The sequence below is a fragment of the Nothoprocta perdicaria genome, unplaced genomic scaffold (genome assembly GCF_003342845.1).
Source record: "Nothoprocta perdicaria isolate Ctin4 unplaced genomic scaffold, notPer1 scaffold_350, whole genome shotgun sequence".
Lineage (NCBI taxonomy): Eukaryota > Metazoa > Chordata > Aves > Tinamiformes > Tinamidae > Nothoprocta > Nothoprocta perdicaria.
The window spans coordinates 80,913-93,051 of NW_020455589.1; the positions used below are offsets into that span (position 1 = coordinate 80,913).

At 47.2% G+C, this 12,139-nt stretch overlaps 1 protein-coding gene across 4 annotated transcripts in view; it reads left to right on the plus strand.

Annotated features, from left to right (window-relative positions):
* KCNC1 (potassium voltage-gated channel subfamily C member 1) overlaps positions 1-12,139 on the plus strand; it is a 78,729-nt gene that overhangs the window by 20,644 nt on the left and 45,946 nt on the right. The gene's annotated exons all lie outside the window — the stretch shown is intronic.

Here is a 12,139-nt window from a genome sequence, read left to right on the forward strand (position 1 = left end):
CTCCTCCCTCTCACACACACAACAACCCAGCAGTCTCCCTGCAAACTGCACAGGGATCCACAGTGCTATTTCTCTGCATAAAGAGGCTGCTCTGCTTTCAGACAGAAAAGGTTTGACTTTTCTGAGCRTCATCCAGACACACACTAAATGAAGGGAGAGAAAAGAAATAATAAAAAAAAGGACATTACCACTATAACACTTAAAGGATGAGTGTCTCCTCAGGGATGGATCATGCTCTCCATTCGTATTCTCCACTTCATCCACAGGCAGAGCTTTCCRTGATACTACAAGAAGAGCCGGAGACGGAGAACAGACTAAGAAACACAAAGTGTTTTTGCATTTTGAGCACATTGTCCAGTTGAAAAGAGAGATCAGTTTATCTTGTGCAGACTCTTTAATTGATATTGTAATTGATTCCTTGTGCTTTGCAGTGTCTGTTTTAAATAAATAAATAAATACATATAAAAGGCTAAAAAGCACAAGRCTGAGAAGGAATGCAAGGATAACCCAAACAAAATTGCTAGTTCAAATTCAATCTGAAATGAGAGGTCAGTAAACATACAGACAAGGACCCAAATGACAGGAGCTGCAGGAGCTAATTGCAATTAATGATGTGGAACTGCAGAGAGTTAAGCTGATTTTAGGACAACCGGAGTGGGTTTAGACACAGACCAAATTTGCTGGGCAGGTTAGAGTAAGATAGGAGGCAGTTTTGCAATGGGCAGAGTATCAGCACAGCACCTAACTGAATTTGCTCATAAAAGCCATTTCCCTGCAGTTAGCAGTGATGAGCAGCCCTGAGGCTCCCTTGCACGTACCCAGCTGCCACGGGCAGTAGGAYGGAGGGAAATAAAACAGGCAGATACCAAAACTCAGTATTTAAAACCAACTACAGCTGAGAGCAGAGGTGTTCTCATATACACAGGCTGCTAGTTGAAGTCACTCAGATTTATGATGAGGTCAAGACTTAGCAACCAGGCTGCTAGCTTCTAGGTGGGGCTGTGCAGCCAAAATCGAGGCCAACTTACCTGCTCGGTTCTTTCAACCAAAGCTTTGAGTACGCTTGTGACCACAGCACATCTGAGGGTCATTTTTTAATGAAATAGGAAGCAATTAATTTTTAATGGAAAAACAAGTCAATATATCTAGGTTTGTTGTTGTTGTTGTTGTTGTTTTGACGTGCCACAGCTTTATGAACTGCTGGAAGAAAATGAGCCTGCACTGTAGCAAGGAACCTTTTCACTCGCCAGGAGAATAGTAAATCCAGTGATATTAAAGGTAAAACACAGCCAAATACGACAAACATTAAGGCAGTGTTCAAGAGCAAGCAGCTCAAATGTTTTTTCTCTCCCACAGCCTGTTTTCCTTCCCAAGTATTTATGGTGAGAGGTCTGTTTCCCTCCTGCCTACCCGCTAGCTGAATACGACACACAACCAAACCAACGAACAGCCAGCAAACAGAGTTGGAAGGAGGCAGGCTAGTTCAATTTCATTCTGATTTAATGAGGCTGGGTTTTTAAACAATTATGCAGTTTCCTTGGGAAAAAAAAATAAAGAAAGAGAGAAAGAGAGAAATAGCACAAGGATGCTGCTTTCAAGACCGCTTCATTGCAAGCAGCTTCCCCTGAACAATGTGAGCAGGATGGAAGGCGGTTCAGCCTCTCTGCTGCTAAAATGCCCCCGTATTATTTGGGGGTAAATACTTCCCCTATAACATAACTCTGTAAATGCTCCCGTACCTCGGGGCTCACTCCTCAACACCCTGGGCCATGCAGGCTCCCAGGAAGACCACGTCTGTGTTGGCTTCATTTCAGAGCGCCCAGGACACAGGGACATCAGGGCATCCGTGAGGGATGCAGGGAGACTCCAGCAGCTCAGGGACCGCGTGACGAGGAGGTCGCCGGGATGATGTCCCCATGGCCGGTCCATAGTGGCCACCGCAGCCTCCCAGGAGGCTCCTGCTCGTCCCAGCACAAAACCCAGGCACTGCCCAATGCCCCCGGTGAGGCAGGAAACTGAGAGGACTTCTGAGCTAGTGAGAACCAAACCCTGAGCTTTAACTGAAGAAAGTCGTTATTTTCCTTGCAATCCAGCTTTCCTAGTGTGTGGCACTTCTAAACTGTCCGTCTCTGCAGAACTCTAATATTGCTGGGACAGGACGGAACAACATGATACTATATTTTCCAGCCACAGGAATAAACCGAATCCCGAACTCGGATTAATTCTCACTGGGGTCAGCTAACAACACATGGCAAAAATAGAACAGTATCTTTGACCATCCGCGTGGGCTGCTGCTCCAAAGGGAGGGACCATCCAAATCCCRGGCTGTGCCATGGCTGGCACAGGGAGCGCTTGGCGGGAAATGCAGCTGAGGAGGCTCCAGGGCCTTTGGTGGCGTTTGGGAACACCCTGCAGCCCCGGCCTTCCCGCTCTGCCTGGAATGAGGGGATAATGGATCTGAGTATGTCCTCACACCGCTCTTACCACCGTCGCTGCATTAATTTTAGATTATTTCCTTCCTGATTTAGAGGGAGTCCCAAGAGACRGAACGCAAACCGCGGCTCTCCGCGCTCCTTCCCCTCTTGGTATTGCTGCCAGGCCATCCATAACAGGGCTGGCCAGACGTAGCCCTCGCCCCCATCTACCAATTTCAACCCGAATGCTCTCCTGTAATGTGAAAGTTGGGCTTATTTACTCTACTTACAGTTCTAAAGAGATTATTCTAAGCTTAGGATAAATCACTGTGAAAAAAAAAAAAAAAAAAAAAAAAAAAAAAAAAGCCTGTGCACCAGCGTGGGGATTTACAGGCTCCTTAATGTCTTATCTGCAGCCTCTGTTTCATACTAATGAAATAACTGGAGCCCTCTGACTCTATGAAACATCTTCAGTACTGAAGAATCATTATCAAAGATACAAAACTGAAACGTTACCAAAAAAAAAACCCCTCCAAATCTCCGTGTCTGTTGCTGTGTGGTACTAAAACTAACTTAACTTCAGTAAATTCCCTAAGTATTGAAAGCCTGCCAATGACCACTGCAAGATTAGTGCTAATTGGTGCTCATCTTTGAAGAGAAATCAGCTTGGGGACGTTGAAAGGGAAATATAAAGCGGCGACGTACCGCTAAGTCAGGGGACGTATCTGCGCTAAGCGGCTCTGCTAATTAAAGGGGAAAAGAAGAAGAAAAAAGATTAGAACCCAATCTAGAAGAGAACAGAAATAACTTGCAGCATATGAGCTGGGCATCAAAGGTTTCGCTCCTTAACTGTGTATTTCTTGCTTGATTTTCTTCTCAATTTCCTGTCCTATCTAATAGGACAGGATGCCMCTTGGAAGTTTTCAGAAAACGCTCCAACCCAGATAAGCACCCTGCTTCCCAACAAACCTAAAAGACAAATCCCAGGCAGAAAAAGGCAAATCCTAAAAGGCCAATCCCAGCTGGCGCCCCGGACTCCCAGACGGGTCCCCCGGACGCGGCGCTTCACTCGCCAACCTGTGCTGGTGCAGACAGGACCTGTCGCCTCATCATCACCTCATCACCCCTTCCCCATCCAAAAGCCAAGGAGCTGGACGTCACCTCGTGTCTCGAGGCCACCTCCTACCCACCGAGGCCCCGAAGTCTCACTGTGCCCTGGCCAGCTTTTTATTTCCATYYATTTATTTATTTTTAGACAAAACGTCTGAAAAAAAGATTTCATTCTCATTTTCAGCCCAGAAACAAGGCAAGCACACGCTCATTCTTAGGTGCAGAAATATCGGTGTTATTGGCTGTGCTTTGGAGGTAATTTCAATGCATTATCACACAACAAAACACGCTGAAATGCCATAGCAATGTTGCACACTCGCTGCTTTTAACCAACTCTAAAACACTCAAATGTGAGCGTGGCTTCTCTCTGTTGGTTTTGGTGCAACGCCAGCCCTCCCTCCACCAAGTGTTATTTGCGAAACGCTCTCAGGCTGCCAAGCCATTAGATGTAAACCTTTTTAAACAGTGCCCAGGATATCAGAAACCCCAAGCAGGCTCTCAGCGACTGCACATCTCCCTCCTTTCCCTTCAGAGCCATACAAGGGCTATTTCAGCATGACACATGCTTTAATACCTTTAATATCCCATCAGTACTTCCTATCTCGGGTCAATTCCTTCCCAGGCACCCCCACCACCATAATCCTTTTTGGTTGGCATTAGGGAATGATGGCTTTTGGTTGGCATTAGGGCTAAGGAGGAGGCAGAGCCAGAGGTGCCCTGGGTATCCCCAGAAGGAGGATGAAGGTGAGCAAGGAGGTCTACACCTTATTACAGGTTATCCACATTGGATCTATCCCATGTTGGATCTATCCCTGTTGGTGCTACCCCAAGTGGATTAGCTCTACCAATGTCTTTCTTTACTTAAGAATTATTTTTACTTTAGCAGTTTAATTAAAAAGAAGGGGAAAAAAAAAAAAAGAGTAGAAAATCCCAATCAATTCACTTCTTAAAAAAGTTTAAATTCTTTTTTACCCTGAATTAAAACCCACAGCGGTTTTGCTTTCTGGTTCCACATCTAAAGCTGCAAGGTCATACCTGCTTTCATCAACGAGTCCAAAGAGGTTCATGCCCACTCACACTGGGCCCCGGGCACACAAAATAGAGCAGGTGGGATCTTCATTTTAGAGCAGGTGGGATCCTGATTTCTATCAAGCTCAATCTGCAGGAGGTTCTGTCGGCCTCACCTAGCATCTGTACCGAGGGACGCTCTGAATCCAGCCAGGACTCTGATGATCTTAACAGCATCTGGAAGGAAACTCCAACACCTGCCACTCAAAAGTTAAGGAGGAAGAGAAAGCCACTCTTAATCCCCCAAAGATTAAAAGAAAATACCTRCCAATAACATTTCCTTGACTTTCAGAGAGAAGGCTGTTCCTACTGGAAATCCTTTCACCTGGCAGAGCAGATGTGCCCACACGAAATTCTCTGCTGAATAAACTTTACAATTTTAGTTTTTTTTTTCCCCCTTTTTAATTACTTTGATTTAGACAAAATAAATCCGCTAAAGACCTGGCAGAAAAGAACCCAATTAATACTTCCCTTCTTGTCAAGTCTGAAGATTAATTACTCATTCCAGTAACGGCTTAAGGCCTTGGCTTTAACAGCTGCTGACCATTCTCATTTCAAACCAACAAGACCTTTAACCAACCACATGCTTAACTTGATTGCCTAGATAGTCCTTTTAGGGAAAATGGTTCCCTGACCGGCATCAAAAGTGGGCAGGTGGCAGGGGCAGAACCTGCAAGTTGAGAGGAACTTAAATACACAGAGAATGACTTAGTTGGGAAAACTTAATAAAACAGACAATAGCTCCTTGTCCTCATGGATAAATGCATTATAATGAATTATTGTAATACTTGCATCCTCAGATCTAATTATGCTCCCCAATATTGAAAAAAATCTGGAGTAAAAATTCCAGATTTGTTTCTTCTGAAGTCTCTGAGAAGAAAAATCACAGTTTTTCCACAATGAGAAATCTAGCTACTGGGGATCTCATCTCACGGCCTTTCACAAGAAAAATCAACCCCGGCACTACTGAGAATTTCATAGGAACAAATACCCTATGTAAAAAATGGAGACACATTATCCTGTCTCTAGAACCAGAAATAACTATTTTCAAAGTCTAGCTTTTCTCTAGTCCTGCAACCAAGTTACCCCAAAGCCAAATCCTAGCAACAGCCTCCTCATGAAATTCCCATTTACTGCCAAAGGGATTCTACAAAGGAACTAGAAACTCAGGTTCAATGTGTTCCTCTCTAAGCTTTGCCAAAAGCTTAGACTAGATTAAAATAGTTGAAGCCTCCAATGACTAAAGGGCAGCTGAGCTCGACCAACACAAATCTTCCCTTGCCCTTCATGGCAGCCTGCGGGGCGCCCGGGCGGTCACTGCCGAGGTTGTGAGCACGTTAAAGACGAGAGGTTTTCCATGAATTTACGCAAGGGCTCCATGGGCTTTTATTATTTTTTTTTTTTTAATTTTTATTACTATTTATTTTATTTTTAAGCCTCAGGAGGAGCGCAGGGATTTCTCATACCTGCTCGCTGCAAGCTCCAGTGCAGCTAGGAGTGCCCTGATCAAAGCAGCGACAACAAAGCATCACAAAACCTTATTTCCAAACCCTTGCATTCAATGCAATCAAATGAAACTATYATTGAATAAATATTTTGTAGATTCTTGCTTCAGCCTCACACTTTCAGTGTTTGCAAAGCATTTCCTTTTAGTTAGGAAGAAATACAAATGCTTTCCCCCCTGCCACAAACACACACACGTTGTACAACCTCCCTGGAGTTCAGCAGCACATGGATTTACATGAGCCTCTTCCTTTACTCCCTGCTGTTGCTATTCGGTAGGAAGCTGCTGGCGTCAGATCATTCCTGGGTCCCGCTGTGCTCACAGGATGCAGCCTCAATGGGAAACAGCGCGAGCTGCACACACAGGATAAAGTTCACGCAGGCAGGCAAAGGCACAAGCGCTCTGCACTGCCACTATCCACGAGCCCTTTGAGAAACATAAAATGTTAAGAACCAGTTGGTTTGGGGCTAAAATAGCACATTGTCCACTGCACTTAGCCAAGGATCTGTTGCATTTCCTCAGGAGTTGTCAGAGGTGAGTTCCTGGGAGGAAGCTCAGCTCCAGTTCTGACTTTCTGAACTTGGTTCATGTTCAAAGCTGAAGTTTTAGCCCAAGACCCTTGCAAAAAGCAGCACGGCATCCAAATGCCCTTTCTCAAAGATCTCACAGAACAGAAAGAGCAAGTCAGACCAGACATCTTCACACCCCTGTCTCGCTGCTTTCAGAAAGCTTCCACATCCATAAGATTGTTCTGCTGTGTGGTTGGATGGGATTTAGCCTGCTTGCCTGGGTTAYAGAAAATAAAGTATGTGCAGGAAAGGAAAATCACCCCAATTCACAGCAGTGACTGCTGGGGCCCGGGCTGAGCTCCAGGCTCATTAAAATCAGAAAATCAGAGACCAGTCCAATATGCAGGCACAGCCACATGAACAACAGCCACGTTCCCCCTCAGACCTGCTTTCCTCATCGTGGCATTCCCAGAGGACAYGGATGGGTGCCAGGTACCTCCCCATGTGAAAACACAGTGAGAGGGGCAGCAGAAATGAGCCAGCACAGGGGGCTGCAGCTGAGGTTTCTGCACCAAATTTGGCCCTTCAGGAACCTAAACTTTCCCAGTTTAGACCACCTGAAGGCAGCGCAGGAGCACAGCACGAGTCCGGCCTGGGGGATACCGTGAGTTTCCAGGGTGCAGTTTCATCCCTGGCTCTGCTCCGCGCGATCCCGCTGCCCGGCGGTGCCCACTGCAGCCCGCAGGCAGGAGCACTAACCCCGGCACAGCGACGCAGAGGGCACTGCCCCCCAGGCATGCAGGAGAGCAAATGAGTGAAAAGTAACGTGATGAAAACATGGATAGCTGCTTGCCCTCTACAAATCCCCCGGTCAATGACTCTGCTAATGCCATTGATGTTGAAGAAAACAAGGAGTTTCCTGTGCCAAAGGAGGTTCCTGGCCTCGCTGCTGCCCTCCCAGGGAGGATCCCCACTGAATCAGAGGGGCCCGGGTTGTTTCGGGTGGGCTGATGCTCTGGTGCACGTGGAGGCCTCAAGGAGCCTCGCGCAGTCACTGCCACCATCCGCATCCACTGCCTTGTGACGCAGATTTCCAATGGAGAAGAGCTTTTGAGGACTGATCCCTAACCACCGGGAAGGAAGGGAAGGATTTGTCCTTCAGGCAGCTCCTCCTTTCATCTAACATTCGGAGCGATACTGCAGCTGGGGACAGTTCTTATTGAAAAAAAAAGGCATTAAAGTGTCACCCTTTGGGTTTCACATACAAGAGACAAGATCCTTTGAGCGACCATCATTACAGGTGTACTCTGCATAGAGCACTTGTCATTAGCAACATCATAAAGCTCGAGCCGGAATTAGGAGCAGTTTTAGCGTGCAGGGAAGAGGCCAGAGCCAACAAAGCCCCAGCGGGCGAGACCAGGCTGGGGGCTTCAAAGGGCTGCAGAGGGAACCAACAGCGAGGGGCAATGGGGCTGGCAAAGAGCAGGGCACTTCTTGTTAGCAACTTGACTGCRACACGGCTCAGAGATGCTCTCATCGTGGTGCTTTCGTTGCAACTTYGCCGCCCCTTGCGGATGCCACCGCTGCCCTGGGAGAAGGGAGAGAAAGAGCTGGGGTGGCAGGACTGACTGGGCRAGCGCAAGCCGGGAGGACACTCAATTTATGTAAAATTATTCAGCTGAAAGCCTTAAGTTGTTTTCAAACTTTTGAAGTAGTGATGAGAGCCTATGAGGCTACTAAGAGATATGGGACCGATTTTCCTAAAGGAAGTGCTGCTTGGTTGAAAGCCATGGCCAAGTAATGCTAGGGGTGACACTAGAGGAAGAGCCTCTCTCTGTGGAGCAGGGGAGCTGGCGAACGCGCCCGCTTTCTCAGTGACACGGGGCTTTAAGCTCCTTTTGGGGGAGCTCCTCAAAACCAGCTGAGATCAGGACATGTTCTAAGTCACRCTGCCAGTTGCAGCTTTCCAGCCTGGGGAAGAGCAGCCCTGCTTCTCATTTTCTCCAGTAATGGGATATCCTTTGTACAAATCACCAGCCTTTGGCCTAAGAGTCCCCCCCAAAMGTTATTTTTGCTTGGTGTGGAACTCCAGCCACACGCACAGAGCCTTTTCCCTTCCTCCCCTCCAAACCCCGCAGCCCGGGTGCCTCAGGATTTGCTCTGACCCCCTGCCCAACAGTGCAAGCAGGATGAAGCATTTTATTGAGCACAGGGTAGGGGCCCCTGTGGGAACCACATGCAAAACACAGAGTGGGCAAAGGCATCGAGGGAAGGTGATGCTGGAGAGGCGAGACTGCCCTGTACACCCTCAAAGGAGGGTGTATCAAAGGAGGAAGAGGTGCACATGTCTAGGGAAAGGACACGTGCGCCCTATTGCTGCAAAGTGGTTTAACTCCTCGGCTTGCAGGGACACTTGCAGCTTAGCTGCTTGCTGCAATGAAGCRGCTCGAGCCCCCCTCAGCACCCACTTTCTGCCACGTAAAACCAGCCCGGCTGCCGGCTTCACTGAATTCCCTGAACGTGCAAATTTATTTCACTAGAACCTATTTTGGCAGAAAATCCCTGCACGAGCCCCCCGTCCGCGAGGAGCCGCAAGCCCGGGCTAGGGCGCCTGTCCCCCTCGCAGCCCCACAGGGTGGCTGGGGTCAAAGGGACCTCCTGAGACCATCTAATCCAACCCCCCCCTCCACGTCCCGCCAGCCAACCTGCAGCCTCATCCCTCATGCCGGGCTCTTCCTGGACGTTTCCTTTTCTTCACGAGCACTGGTTCAAGTGCTCTAYGCTGGCAGCCAGGAAATAGCTGCTTTTGCAGCTACAGATTAAATAGGTTCGGTGCTAGGGATAAATTGGCCTTGAGCAAACTTAAACAAAATAAAAAAAGTCTTGCTAAGTGATCCCAAGAGACATGTGTCTCTATAAAACAGTTACAAGGAAGCTGCTGACTTGCACTCAGTGGGTTCAACAGTCTGAAAGTGATTAATTTTTGCTTTAAGTCATCTGGATCCATTCACGCAACAGAGCGCGCAAAGAAGCTCTGTTCTTTGGGAGAAACTTCCTATTTGGACGATTACGAGGCAGATCTCACTGCCCATCGCAAGGAAAGGCTCATTATCTGGCACTGGGCAGGTCTCCCCGTGTTGCTCTGCCAGGCGCTCTCTTCCCAAGCCTTCACTTCCCAGGCCGGAGCTGCAGCTCCCGAGGCTGGCGCCTGCCTCCCCACACAGGGCTCCCGCAGGGAGCGGCTGGACAGGCCTTTGMCAGCCCCAACAGCCATCCAGGTTTGTGCAGCTGGGCCATTCAGCTTCCATTGGGGTTAAGATAACCRGAGTGGGAGGGTAAGAGCTACACACTCCCTCATGGGACAGCTCAGGGAGAACAAACCTGGAGGAGGGCCCTGGAGAAGGTTTCGTTTGGCAGGARAGGGGCAGCTTTCCACACTGGGGCAGGGCTGAGCAAGTCCATCCCGGACTGCTGCAAGCCAAGGAAGAGAGCCCAGTGTGTTAATGAGGAAGGGTAAGTCACAGGGGGGCCCGCTGGCAGAACCACCCCCCTCGCCTCCACAGAGGGACATTTCACATATAAAACAGGCACCAGATACAATTGTTGTTCTGACCTCCACAGGAGCTGCAAATAGAATAAGTCAAGTGGATCTGATTATAGCTTCCCAATCTATATAAAGAGAAGGCATTTTTTTTTCCTGAATAACACGCTTATATTTAGGATCCTAAAACTGTATTTGGAAAGCTAAGGAACTGACCTGATTTTCCAAAGTGTTGAGCACCCAGTGAATGAGTGGAACCATTTTAAGAGACTTCTGTGGGAACTGCTAGATTGGGGAGCTTTGGAGGAGGAGAGGGAAAGCAAAGYTGAAGAGCTCTTCCTAACTGCAGGCTTGCAAAACTAAAGTCAAGGCTCACGCTTTTGGAATCCATCAGCCAGGACTAACATCTCAGTTCTCCCTTTAAATATTATTCTGTCAAAGTTAAAGAGCATGTGAATTTTTATAAAGCTTTAAGGCTCCATTGGTATCATTAAATAAGGGTATTTTAAACAGTGTAAACAGACCCACTTCATTGCCATGCTAGTTAGAAACCTGGATAAAATAAATGACTCTCTGCACAGCCACAACATATAGCCAGCAAGAAACCACCCTTGGGGACACGGATGTTTCATAAAAAGCAACGCTCCAACATTTCAGGCCGCGGGAAAAGAACAATCCTAGTGATTAGGTGAATTCTGGAGGGTTCTCTTTCCCCCGTGGCCTTACCTCAGCAGATCCTCTTCTTCCTGCCTTTCTTTTTCCAGGCCAGCTCTGTCACTCTGCTTCCACTCTCAGGAGGGGCACTGGTAGAAAGGGAGTCTCTCTCCCTTTTTCAGTCTTCCTGTTATTTCCACAGGCCCACAAGGCTCTGTTTGGAAAAAAAGACTGTATAAACCTATGGCTTTACTATTTCCACATGAGAACCCCATAGCTCTTGCTACATAATATTTGCAAAGGGGAACGTTTTTTACAGTCTTTCTTCAAGAGTTCTGAAGCTCAGAAAAGAGATATTTCAATTGCATTATTTTACAAAGTTCTGGCATTAATTACAATGCAGGTAAGAGTCAGGTGCATCCTACCAGGAAAATCTAAATCTAGTCCTCTCCACAAGCCTTTCAGGGAAGCATTGGGGGCTGCACATCTCAGACCTCCTCATAAACGGTCTATACACTGAAACCACATTTTAGAAAGCAAACACTCCAAATCAGGCACCTTTCTGCAAAGGTAATTTTTGCAGCGTGCTCTTCATAATACGAAATACACGTATTAACAAGGCACCACCATGAATAGTTATGAAACAAAGGTCATTAACAAAGACAATATGAGTTTTGCTGCTCTCCATGCAGCAGTGCAAGCACCAGGAGCAAAGGAGCTGTCAGGCAATGACCAGCAGCTCTCACTGGCCCCGGTTTAGCCACTCTGTCCTCTCTGGAGCTGAAAAGAAAAAGCCAACTAAATGGCCCTTCATTTCAACACCAACTAACAGAAACAAAGAAATCAACCACATTTTTCCCACAGCAAAGGCTGCTTTTGAAGTCTTACCACCTGCTCCCGAATGACTTATTGACAGAGGCCGGCCACTACACCCAAGTAGCCAGTTTTCCACATTCTGGGATTATTTGGGATGTTTTGGTGTCAATTCAGGCTCTCGGCCCCTCCAGGAGCTTAGGCCAAAGCTTTCTCATCACCAGCCAAGTCCCCATTGTACAATGAGCATTTAGAGTAATAACAAAATTGCCAAACCTGAGCCTATATTAGATTTACTGCCCATAAAACATGCACAAAATAGATGCCTTTCAAAAATAATTTTTTAATTAGAAATCTTTCGCTTTGGCCAACATTTTCTCCTTAAAATAGCACAAGTCGAAACACAGTCCTATGGAATACAGAAAATAGTGCAGTAGTACAGCCCGGATATTTAAGGAACAGTTAGTCTCTAAGATCAGCTTTGCAGCGAGCAGGGAGAGCTAGAACAAAACCGAGAGGCTGATGA